Consider the following 13,951-nt stretch of genomic DNA (forward strand, 5'->3'; position numbering starts at 1 on the left):
CCATATTCTTTTTTCATGTACTGAAGAGTTTATCATCTTTTCATGACTTAAAACGGTGTTAAACAGAAATATTTCATGTATGTTTTTATTGTTTCTTTTCTTTTCCCATGTACGGAAATTGGGCTCCACATGTGGGAATGGTTTCACAATCCTTTACCATTTCCTCTTTTTAAGCTAAAATTCTGTAGAAAACAAGTGATGAACAACAAAGACAGAAGCTGGTTTGTAGAATGAAGTTATATTCCTTAACAATTACTTGAAATTCTACTACTACAACATTTGTTTCTATAAAATGGTCTACAGTATTTGACAGAATCAGAGAGAGCACTTTCTGCGTTCTTTTGAGCTTAGGGAAACGCTAACCCTGATTACACAAGGAAAGACTGCCAAGGTAATTCATGGCACACATGCCAACATAACATCCATGAGTAAGATCCTAGCTTTGTCAAGAAGGATCTGCTTTACCTCGTGTAAGATGGATGCGTACAACACATCACATTTTATTGTAGATATAGATTGAGCAATACGATTACACGATCGATTAAAAAAGCCAAAACATCAAACTTAATGACTTGCTTAAGTCATCCATATGTAGGAAGACAAGCCAATTCACCTCATCAATCCAACAGGAAAGGTAGTATGCCGTCGACAGTCTCAGTCAAATGCTACTGAACAGCCTCATATTACATTCGTTCCTCTCCCTATAGTGGAATAGGGGCAAGCAGGTAATCCACTAAATAGAGACACAAGTATACAGTTCAATTGACAGAGGCACGAGTGAGCAGTCCATTACAGAGGTATGATTTCACAGTCCACTAAATGGGGCCACGGATTGGATACTGACAAGGTCAGTAGCGAAATGGCTATTGAACCCCACCACGATGCATGTGTTGTATCCATGCTATACAACCATTTGTAGAGATTGTTTTATGGCATTACAAAGAGAATAAGATTGATCTAATTTTCAAGGGGACCCCATAGAAAACCATGGGAGCAGTTACACCCACAGTTAAAACATTTATAGGGCCTACCGTGATATATTTTTGAGATCCAACCTATTCATAAGTTAACATAGAGATAGATGAAGTGAAAACAAAAATATCAACTTGATTGGAAACTACTGTGGCTCATAAGAAGTTTTGAACGGTGGATGCCACTGTCCCCACTATTTTCTATGGTGGGGTCGGCTTGAACTTTAGATCTATGTCATTCTCTTTGTAATGCCATAAAACGTTCTCTAAAAATGGTTGGACGGTGGATACAACACACGGATCATGGGGTCCACAGAGCTCAGAGACGTCACTTCAGTAGCGATTTGGCTACTGACATTGTCAGCATCCAATCCGCGCCCTTAAATGGAGGCATGCGTACGGCGCATGATCGACAGAGACACGAGCGAGCGATCTGTTACGGAGGGCATGAGCGAGCGAGCCTGGCCCAAATATTCAGAATTTTAAAACAGCTCGGCCCAAAACAGTTCAAAACCCAGACGAGATATACCTAGGCCCGGCCCGTTAACAGCCCTGACGAGCGACCAATCATACCTGTAGAGACTACAGGGGGTGTACGACCAACTTCTTCCTTTCTTTAAGATGAATGTAAAGACGGGCCCACCTCCTCAGGTCTCGATTAGAGGTAGGTGGGCCCATCAGGGTTTGCCACCTGTCCCAACACCCAATGAGTGGCCTGGATATTGTGAGTTTTGTCTATCACCTTTCTTTCCTGAAAAATTAAAGAAAAAAAAAGGTAAGTTATGGTGGGATTCACATGGAGACGTAATGAAATTAAAGATTCAGTTATTATACATTGGGCCCACTTTGTGGTTCGCAAATCCAAAAGTTCTAGGATCTGAACCATTCATCAGATGGAACCCACTGTGGAGGGTCCACGTATAGAAATCACAGCTGTTCAGAAAATCCTAACTGTTGGAAGACTTGGAAATGGGTGCAAAAGGGTAAGATATGCTCATCATTTCCGAACATTAGGATTGTCACTGCAGGGCCCACCTGATGAATGGTCCGTGTTTCATCCCAATCAGATAGGATACCCTTATCTATTTCATTTCATGCTGGAGGGTAAAAAAAAAATAAAAATACATGCCCTTGTTGAAAAAATCACAGCCATTGGATCATTCTAATATAAGATCTGTAGCCTGTAAAATGGATGGTCGAGATTATTTATCCAAAAAAATGTCCAATCAATAGTCTAATACTTCAAATCGGTAGGCCCCACCACGGATTGGATGGCTAGATCTTCTATCCCGGACATTTATGGGTGTCTGACCATGGAGGGTCTGGATTACTGCATTGAGGGCCCACTCATCTAAATCAACTGATCTTAAAGCCTTGTCAAGATCAAAGGGGATCATAAAGAATCTTGGGATTGTGGTGAGGCAAGGAGAGATGCAAATGACCATTAGTGATATATAACAAAGGTTTGCTGACAGGTGCAGCATCTAAGCCGTCTATCAGTTGGGTCTGACCGTGTGGGCTTTCTCTTCTCTGGTCCAACCTTCAGGTGGGACACCATGCAAAAAATGGGTGGACGGCTAGAAAACTTTAGCTAAATTCTTTTTTCTTCTCACCTAATGAGTTAATCTTAACCGTTGACGTATCATTAAATGACAGGACATGATCCATAGACTTGTAATGTAGTATTAAGGACTACATGTGGGTGGATATATATAGAGAAATGTTCAGCTGCACACCAGTAAGCATATGTTTTCTTGATAACTTTTTTAAAACTCATTTTCAATGATATAAGTTGAAGATCTGAACTGTCCATGTGATGCAGCATCCCCATAAAATTTATAGGCTCCAACTTTTATCCTGATCCAAAACTCTGGTGGGCCATAGAAAAAGAGGCAAATCAAAGGAGGAAACTATTTCCTTTAGCAATGTTTCACCAGAGTTTTGGGTCAGAGTAAAAGTTCGGCCCCAAGTGTTTCATGAGGTGATGCATCACGTGAACGGTTTAGATTTTAGGCTTATATCAATGAAAATGAGTTCTACAAAATTTTGTAGGGAAAAGGTTCTTTGCGCTCATGATGATAACTAGTATGTAGCTCACCAATCCTTTGGCATATATATATATATATATATATATATATATATATATATATGTGTGTGTGTGTGTGTGTGTGGGAAAAGGTACTATGTGCTCGACCTCACGATAAGTTCCCGTGAGGTCGAGCTGTGTGGGCCCCACCGTGATGCGTGTCGACCATCAACACCGTGCATTTGATGGGTCCCCTCTAAATTATTGGATATCCCAAAAATATATATATATATATATATATATATACACACACACAGGGAAAAGGTACTGTGCTCGGCCTCACGAGTCCGTCCCATGAGGTCGAGTTGTGTGGGCCCCACCGTGATGTGTTTCGAACATCTACCCCATCAGTCAGATGCACCATTCCATCGTGGGCCTAGGTCTCAAAAATAAAGTCAATCCGTGACTTGATTGGGCCACACCATATACAGAAGTGGGGAGGGGCCGTGCACCATTAAAACATTCATAATCATTTCTCAGGCCCCTTGATGTGGTTCACAAATCCAGCCCATCCAAGTGGGTCAGACCAAGTTTCAGATGCCTCCAAATTTCAGGTGGGCCCCACTAAGTGATTTTATATGTGTTAGGCATGTCTTCACATGATTTTAGATGGTATGGCCCACCTTAGTTCCGTATGCGGCTGATTTTTGGGATATCCCATAATTTAAAGGGGAACCATCAAATGCACGGTGTTGATGGTTGACACGCATCATGGTGGGCCCCACACAACTCAACCTCATGGGAAGCTCCCATGAGCTTCGACAGCATAGAACCTTGAACCAAGTCTTGGTGGGCCCAACAAATGATTATGAATGTTTTAATGGAGGGTAACCCCTCTCAACTTTTGTATGTGGTGTGGCCTACACAAGTCACGGATTGACTTGATTTTTAAGCCCAGGAATGCATCTTACTGATGGGGTTGATGGTCGGCATGCATCACAGTGGGGCCCACACAACTCCACTTCATGGGAACTTCCCGTGGTGGAGCTCATGGGAAGTTCCCATGAGGTCGAGTTGTGTGGGCCCCACCGCGATGCGTGGCAACCATTAACACTGTGTATTTGATGGGTCTCCTTTAAATTATGGGATATCCCAAAAATCAGCGGTATACAGAACTCAGGTGGGCCATACCATCTAAAATCATGTTAAGACATCCTAAAACATATAAAAGCACTTGGTGGGGCCCACCTAAAATTTGGATGCATCTAAAACTTGGTCTAACCCCTCATCCAAGTGGGACACACATAATGGATGGGCTGGATTTATGAACCAAATCTCGGTGGCCCAACAAATGATTGTGAATGTTTTAATGGAGGGTAACCCCTCTCAACTTTTGTATGTGGTGTGGCCCATGCAAGTCACGGATTTACTTGATTTTTAAGCCACAGGCCCACCAGGAAATGATGCATCTTACTGATGGGTTTGATGGTTGAGATGAATCACGGTGGGGCGCACACAACTTGACCACATAGAACCTTTTCCTATATATATATATATATGAATGCTCACATACGCACTAGTTCTCATGACAACTGGTGATAACTTTGTGATATGAGTTCAAGATTGGAACATTATTCCACCTGATGTAGCACCTCATGAAACGTTATGGCTTAACTTTTATCCTAATTCAAAGCTTTAGTCGGCGATGGCAAAAGAAAGAGGCAAATCGAGGGAGTAAATTGTTTTGTTTTTCTATGGCACACCAAAGTTTTAAATCAAGCCAAAAGTTGGGCCCGAGGAGTTTTATAGGGTGCGTGTCGCATCACATGCTTGTGGTTCGGATATTCCACTCATATATATCACAGTAGATAAGTTCTCAAAAGGTTTTCACAAGTTCTACGGAGAATGGGTGTGCAGGTGAGCAACCCCCCTCTCCATATATAAATATATGTCTCTCTTCCTTGTGCCTACGTGTGCACAACCTTATCCCTTTTTTGAAAAAGGATTTTGCATATAAACTTTCATCTTCTCCTCGTCTGAAATAGTTCTGGGCTTAGAGAGAACTTTCTATTTTAAAATGATGACATTAGCAATTGAATATATTCAATGATTAATTGGTATGATTAGATCTAATACCTATATTTCAGTCAAATGTAGAACTTGATGATATTTAAACTGTGATTTATAGGGCTCAATCAATTAATCTCAACCTTTGATTTTTTTTTTTTTCCATTGCGTTTCTTAAGCACTTAATGCTGAGTCTCCCAAGCCAGGTTGCTTAGATCATTGCCACCCCTAAGTGGGACCCTCGTGATAGATGGATTAGATCTCATATTCATTTGCCATGCTGGCTCACATATACACTATCTACATTATACAGATGTACGGTGAGCAAAATATTAGAAAATCGAAGATTAACATGTCTAATATAAATATTAATTAACTGGTATTCAAACCATGAAATTTGGTATATATGTACTGATTCAAATACTGACCGTTAATCAGAGGTTAGGATTGTCGGACCAACCGTTGTGGGGGCCAGCCGATTAGAGCGATTTGGACGAAAGTAGATGAATGCGATGCATGTGCAATGACGACAATGTCACAGTAGCAATACGAACCTGATTGATTGAACTGATATTTGTGGCACCAGATCAGGAGCAAGACCAGAAAAGAGAACCTGCACAACTCAAATGACCATATCTCCAAGCCATTTTATAGCCATTACAAATACATGTATAAAACAAAAATATTAAAAATTTCACATGTTACACCTCTTGTAGAATATTTTATTCTTGAAAGAGACATATATTCTCATCTACTTATTATACACACATAGTCCCGATCTCCTAGGCATAGTAACGTATGAGATATTTTGCATACCAACGAACACAAGTAAAAAGGATGGGCCGGGATTAGGCCCCGCCATGATACATTCGTGAAATCCACCCGATCATCAGGTCTGTGATAGAAATTTAGAAGTATGCCTTAACAATTAGGTAGATACGTGATTTATATCGGTCACACCAAGTGACACCGTTTGGATAGTTGGCATCCCCTACATTGTATTTGCTCATCTAATCCACCGCCTAGGACAACATGCCAACTAATACTGGGTAAACTGGAGGTGGGCCCACCTTAACATGTATGTGAAATCCACTTCAACCATAATGGGTCAATATGATAATTTAGGGGTATTGATTCAACATCAGCCACATCTATAATTCTAGTGGGCCACGTAAGTGGAAACCATGTAGGGAACACCCACTATCAAAATCACTTCACTTGGCGTGATCCGCATACATCAGGTATGGATCTAATGTTTGGTCTCCATGAATTAACCTCCACGAGGCAAATAATGGATGGAATGGATTTCACATAAACATCATGGCGGGCCCTATAAAAAATTCAAAGGTAAGCTTTTCTTCTCCCATAGTTTTCTATTTTGTGGCCTAGTAAATTACAAATCAATCATATTTTTTACACCCTACGGTTCAATTTATATCATCATGGACTGAATTGTCAAAATGGATCACAGGAAAACATTATGGTGAGGCTCACTTACAACACACTTGTTTAAGTTGGCATGACCGGTGGTAATTTGGTGCGCAAAAATTCTCCCATAGAGACTATTACTACACACACACGGTAACATGTAACATGTACGCATATGTGCCATGTATGGCATAAAACTCTACCCAATGAAAATTTAAGCCTTTTGGATGCATAAGTGGGCCACAACCTCAAGTTCATCACAACCATTGGTATGCTTCCAATTTTTAGTGTCGGTTGAGAGGAAAATGCAAAACATGTTTTAGTGATACTCAGATACTGTTGGGAAGCCGTAGAAGCAAACCTTGATATGAATCACATAATGATAAAGTAAAGCTCAATAAAGCATGTATAAGTACATGTAAATTTTATGCGGAAAACCATTATGAGAAAAAACTATGACAGAAAGTGAAAACGATTTACTATAAAAACGAAAATACAAGAGATGGATACACTCACAGTTATGAGAATCTCTCCAAAACCTTAGCTTTTCCTCTTTATAACCTTTAATGATGCCTTAGAATGCCTTAATCCCAATTACACATGATATATATAGTATTAGAATCGAAATATGAAACAAATCACGTACTTACTCAGAACCGTATACGCCGTTGATTTATGCATCGATCAATCGACATTGAATGAGCTGTCCTCGATCAATCGAGCTCCCATGTTCGATCAATTGAACATGCTCAAAACTATCTAGAGAGTTTACAAGTATATTCCAGATTTTGTTGATCGATTGACTTAATAGTTCAATTGATTAATACTGTCAAAAGGCCAATATGTATAATTCGAGGTTCAGTCGATTAATTGACCAGGCTGGTCGATTTATCAAATCACTATTCCATGTACAGATTAAAGACTTCTCATAACAATCTCCACAATGGATTCAATTTTCACGAGCTATAAGTCAATGCTGCCATCACAATCTCTAATCATCTCCATCATAACTTCACCATTGCCGTCGCTTTTCATACACACTTCATCTTCATCAACCTTTTGTTAGACCAAGAAAAATTTTCATACACACTTCATCTTCATCAACCTTTTGTTAAATCAAGAAAAATTGAATAGAATCGTAACTTCTATGTAGGAACCATTTTTGTAAGATCTTTTTTTTTTTTGGAAAGTAACATTGCTTTCCTCAAACACCTGTCAAATAAAATGATGATAAACATCAATATATTTAGTTTTACAATAATGAACTGAATTTCTCGCCAAATTGATTCAGTTTTCTTTGTCATAATTAACCAGTCGATTAGGTCACACGGGCATGGATGAAGGGAAGAGACAAATATAAGCTCGGTCCAGTACTTTGGTAGCCCGCAGGAAGTTTTTAATAGTGGGCATTCATTACTGCTGTTTGTTGCTGTGTGGTCCACCTGAGATATTAATCTTCCTCATTTTTGTGCTTGTGACCTAAAATGATCTGAAAAATTGGATAGATGGCATTGATTAAACACATACATCATGGTGGGGCCCAAAAATCACCGTGTGCAACCAAGGTTAATTAAAGGCATCCGCTTTGGTGTTTGCCCAGCACAGATTGCCTATGCCGCAGGCACCATATGTTATGTAGTCAGAAATGAGTGAGGATACGGCGCGGATTAGCTACTGACAGGTTGAGCACCAGACTCGCTAAAGAAAGTGACGTCACCCAGTTGTGTGGGCCCCACAATGATGTATATTTTCTATCCACACCGTTCATCCATTTGGAAAGATCATTTTATGCGAAGATATAAAGAATGAGTCATATCCAAAGCTCCAGTAAACCTCACCATAGAAAAAAGTGGACAGAGTGATGCTCACCATTAAAAACTTCTGAGGGTTACTGAAGTTTTTGATCAAGCTAATATTTGTTTTTTCCCTTCTTTCATGCCTTTTTTTTTTTAAAATTTTTTTATTTACAACTTATGAACGGTGTGGATCTCAATTAAACATCATGTTGGACCTTAGGAAGGTTTCAACGGTAGGCATCACTCTTCCCACTGTTTTCTGGGGTGGGATCCACTACTGCTTTGGATCTACCTCGTTCTTTTGTTCATACCTTAAAATTATCTCTCTAAATTGATGGACGGTGTGGATACAACACACACATCATGGTAGCCCCACAACAGAACTTAGTGACGTCACTTCATTGGTGAGTCTCCTTACTCAACCTGTGAGTAGCTAATCCGCGTCCGAGGATACCCCGTAACAAATTCACTTTTTTCAGAAATTTTATAATACTAGAATATGATTTTAAATACGAGGAAGATCCAAAACTAATGTGAACCCTACCAGTGGAAATGCAGACGTACACCGTTGGAACCTTTCTGAAGTAGACCATGATCTTTATAGGCTATCCAAACAGTTGATATGGTTATTAACACTTAGATAAACTGTAGGCACAAATATCAACCTGATACAAAACTTCTGTGACCCCACAAAGTTTCCAATGATGGGTGTCCAATCCCTGACTTTTCTTGTCGTGTGGCCCACACGAGTTTCTGATCTGCCCTATTTTTAGATTCCCATCGTGGTGTTGTCTTGCAAAACTGATGAACGGAGTGGATTTATTACAGAAATATCTGTTCACTCCACGCAGCTTCTGACTACAGGAAGTCCCTTGAGGACCGGCAATCCGTGTCCGTATTTATTGCTGCGGCATGGGTCCTACCTTTGATGTATGTAATGTATATCCATGCCATCCATCAGTTTTGTAGGCTACTTTTAGGCCATAAATCAAAAAATTAAGCAGATCCAAGTCTAAGTGGACCATACCACAGGAAACAGTGCTGATTGAACACACACCGTTAAAAAAATTCTGGGGCCGCCCAGAATGTTTATTTGCCATCTAAACCTGTTGATAAGGACAAACAGACCTGGATGAAGGAAAGAAGCAAATATCATCTTGATCCAAAACTTTTGTAGCCTGCATAAAGTTTTTAATGGTAGGCGTTCATCACCACTGTTTCGTGCAGTGTGGTCCACTTGAGATTTCAAAATCTTAATTTTCTTATAGTGCCCTGAAATGATCTAAAAAAGTGGATAGATGGCGTGGATTAAACATACAGTGCACATATGGGGTGTCTAGTTAGTGGGCATTTTCATCATTTTAGGAAAAAATCTACTTTCAACTGACAGACCGTAGAGAAAAGTAACAGAAGGTACCTGGTTGAAAACATCTTAATTAATTAATGAGGCAGTTTAGTAAAAACTTAATTAAGAAAGCTATGCGGATGTAAATAACATATTAGTAAGGTTCTAGTTTGTAACATTCCTTTAAAATAATGTAAAAATATTATCATTTGGACATCGTGATATACCAAACAAGGTACCTAATCTATTAAAAAACCAGGTAAAAGAATTTATAACCATCTTACTTTTATAATAAATTATTGATAGAATTCATAATCCAAATGGTTGCCTTGAAACATTTCTTTAAGTGGCCCCACCATGAATTCTGATAAGTTAAGGACATGTGCAGTTACAAGCGGACTCCTCAAGCGCGTCAATATGGTGCACGTGTGGCTCTTCTCAAACAAGCCAATGTGGTGAATGTTCAGGTGCTTTACATTTATGAATGAAATCAAACAGTTAAAAAGGTCAACCGTCCCATTCAATATACACGTGGCCCACCTGATGAGAGGGTTACCCTGATTTTTGGGCCATGGCACATAAGCTGTGTGGACCACCTGGCCTAATTGGTTGAACTGATATTTCTAGCTCATGATTAGAAAGAAGATCAGATGGGCTGTTTTCATGTTTTTTTTTTCTTTGGTGGTGGCGTGAGACATGCTTATTAGCTTCTAGAGAAATGCTAAGGTCCCCAAATTGATGGAACATCAACAGTGGTCCTTGAGAAGAAAAATAGGAGAAAAAAAAGATTTGAGAAGAAAATGAGAAAAGTAAGAGAAAAAGACATTTCCAAAGAATAACAAAGAGTATAGATTATGCTTCACACGTTGTTGTTGTTGTTTTTTTTTTTTTTCCTTCCACTTATGTATGGGTTTTATTATGCTTCACACGTTGGCAACATGCCATCAATCTCCATTCACAAGAGATTTTCTATATCAAAACAAAAGAGCAGTTTTTTTTCTTCAAAGCATTCATTAACGGGCTAGGGCTATATGTACAAACCTTTTCATAGTCTCAGGAGGAACTTCTTTACAAAAAAAAGGCACTCTTAGATGAAAATCATTACATTAAGACACTCAGTAACTTTTTACGATTTTTTCACCTAATTAATTAATTATTTTTTGATAAGGAAAATAATAGTATGTTACCCAAGTATTTTTTGATCAAAATTTTAAATTACATGGGCTGCCCCAGTCAATTGTTTTTTATTGTGACCACACCTTCACAGGCAAATTTTGGAGGGAACTAATCAAGCTGCAAGGCACCGATTTCAATTTCAATTCTTCTTACCATCCCCAAACGGATGGACAAACTGAAGTTGCAAATCAAACGGTGGAGATGTAGCTTAGGTGTTTTACTAGCTCACAGCCCACAAATTGGGTCCGTTGGTTGCCATGGTTGAATTTCGTTACAAGCCCATATTCAGCAACAAAGACAACCCCATTCGAGATTGTCTATGGTAGAACACCCCCAACATTATGGTTGCTGTTTTGCAGGGATTTTACCGTTTTCAACAGTTTTCTATTTAAGTAGCAGGTTGATTGTACGTAATAAAATGCATCTTTTATTGAAAATAAATGAAATTCTCTTGGAGGCTGGTTTACCTCGAATCAAACCATTCTAGGCATCTGAGACAATCAGAATTTTCCTTTTATTGCTTTTCATCCAACTAGCTTGGCCATTTATCCAAGATAGGGCCCAAAGCTAGGCCAATAAGGAACACAATTACAACTCCCAAGGAGGCACGTAACAGCTTGTTATCAGAGACAGGCATGGAAGATCAACACATTGGAAGATTAGAAGATGAGGTGGGCTCTTTGCAATCAGGCCAAGAGCGCCTATTCAAGGAGCTTCATGAGTTATATTTGCAGCCATGAACACCTGATTCGACCAACTGTCTGCACCACAGGTGGAACAAGGTGAAACTTATCACAACTACATCGGCATAGTCCGTGGCTTTAACGCCCATAATGGGGCAAGTCAGCTGGGGTCCACCGGGTCCTACTTCCAAAACTCAAGTTTAATGGCAGTGACGACCCAACTAGTTGACTTTGCCGGGCTAGTCATTTTTTTTCGAGTTTCATCAGACACCAGAAGGAGTTCCCTTGGCTTCCTTTCACTGATAAGTGCTGAAAATAAATTTTACCAAACATGCCCTGCGCCCACAAAATGATTGATAGACAATCCATGTTTAGAGGAGTCAAATGAAGAAAGGGTTGAAATATTCCAATCTGAAATTTTTTTTAATGAAAAGATTCATTTTACATAACATTGTGGAGGAAAAGTAGTAGGCAGCTATTGAATTAGGGGGAGAGAGAGAGAGAGAGAGAGAGAGAGAGAGAGCGAGCGAGAGAGAGAGAGAGGGACATCATGCCCACGCGCACACGTACGTACCCCACAGAACTTAGTGACGTCACTTCAGTAGTGAGTCTCCTTGCCCAACCTGTGAGTAGCTAATCCGCGTCCGAGGATACCCCGTAACAAATTCACTTTTTTAATAAATTTTGTAATGCTTGAATATGATTTTAAATACGAGGAAGATCCAAAACTCATGTGAACCCTACCAGTGGAAATGCAGACGCACACCGTTGGAACCTTTCTGAAGTAGACCATGATGTTTATAGGCTATCCAAACGGTTGATATGGTTATTAACACTTAGATAAACTGTAGGCACAAATATCAACCTGATACAAAACTTCTGTGACCCCACAAAGTTTCCAATGATGGGTGTCCAATCCCTGACTTTTCTTGTCGAGTGGCCCACACGAGTTTTTGATCTGCCCTATTTTTAGATTCCCATCCTGGTGTTGTCTTGCAAAACTGATGAACGGAGTGGATTTATTACAGAAATATCTGTTCGCTCCACGCAGCTTCTGACTACAGGAAGTCCCCTGAGCACCGGCAATCCGCATCCGTATTTATTGGTGCGGCATGGGTCCTACCTTTGATGTATGTAATGTATATCCTACCATCCATCCATTTTGCAGGCTACTTTTAGGCCATAAATCCAAAAATTAAGCAGACCCAAGTCTCAGCTGGACTATACCACAGGAAACAGTGCTGATTGAACACACACCGTTAAAAAATTCTGGGGCCGTCTGGAATGTTTATTTGCAATCCAAACCTGTTGATAAGGACAACAGACCTGGATGAAGGAAAGAAGCAAATATCAGCTTGATCCAAAACTTTTGTAGCCTGCATAAAGATTTGAATGTCTTATTTTTGTTACGGTGTCCTGAAATGATCTAAAAAGGTGGATAGATGGCGTGGATTAAACACATACATCATAGTGGGGCCTACAGTGCAGATACGGGGTGTCTAATTAGTGGGCATTTTCATCATTTTAGGAAAAAATCTACTTTCAACTGACAGACCGTAGAGAAAAGTAACAGAAGGTACCTCGTTGAAAACATCTCAATTAATTAATGAGGCAGTTTAGTAAAAACTTAATTAAGAAAGCTATGCAGATGTAAATAACATATTAGTAAGGTTCTAGTTTGTAACATTCCTTTAAAATAATGTAAAAATATTATCATTTGGACATCGTGATAAACCAAACAAGGTACTTAATCTATTAAAAAACCAGGTAAAGGAATTTATAATCGTTGTACTTTTATAATAAATTATTGATATAATTCATAATCCGAATAGAGTAAGCTTTTAATTGACGTGTAGAATGACTAATCCGGCATATATAGGGCGGGCCATGATGCAAAAATCACCTTGGTTGGATCAATCTAACCAACCAAAGAATAGCAAATAGCAACAAAAGTGGACAACCTAACCAACCAAACAATAGCAAATAGCGACAAAAATGGACAACCAAGATTGATGGTTGCCTTGAAATATTTCTTTTAGTGGCCCCACCATGAATTCTGATAAGTTAAGGACATATGCAGTTACAAGCGGACTCCTCAAACGTGTCAATATGGTGCACGTGTGGCTCTTCTCAAACAAGCCAATGTGGTGCATGTTCAGGTGCTTTACATGTATGAATGAAATCAAACGGTTAAAAAGGTCAACCGTCCCATTCAATATACACGTGGCCCACCTGATGAGAGGGTTACCCTGATTTTTGGACCATGGCGCATAAGCAGTGTGGGCCACCTGGCATAATTGGTTGAACTGCTGTTTCTAGCTTATGATTAGGAAGAAGACCAGATGGGCTGTTTTCATGTTTTTTATTTTTTAATTTTTTTTCATTGGTGGTGGCGTGAGACATGCTTATTAGCTTCTAGAGAAATTCTAAGGTCCCCACCCTGATGGAACATCAAAAGT

Source organism: Magnolia sinica, chromosome 2 (assembly GCF_029962835.1).
Source record: "Magnolia sinica isolate HGM2019 chromosome 2, MsV1, whole genome shotgun sequence".
In the NCBI taxonomy this organism is placed as follows: Eukaryota; Viridiplantae; Streptophyta; class Magnoliopsida; order Magnoliales; family Magnoliaceae; genus Magnolia; species Magnolia sinica.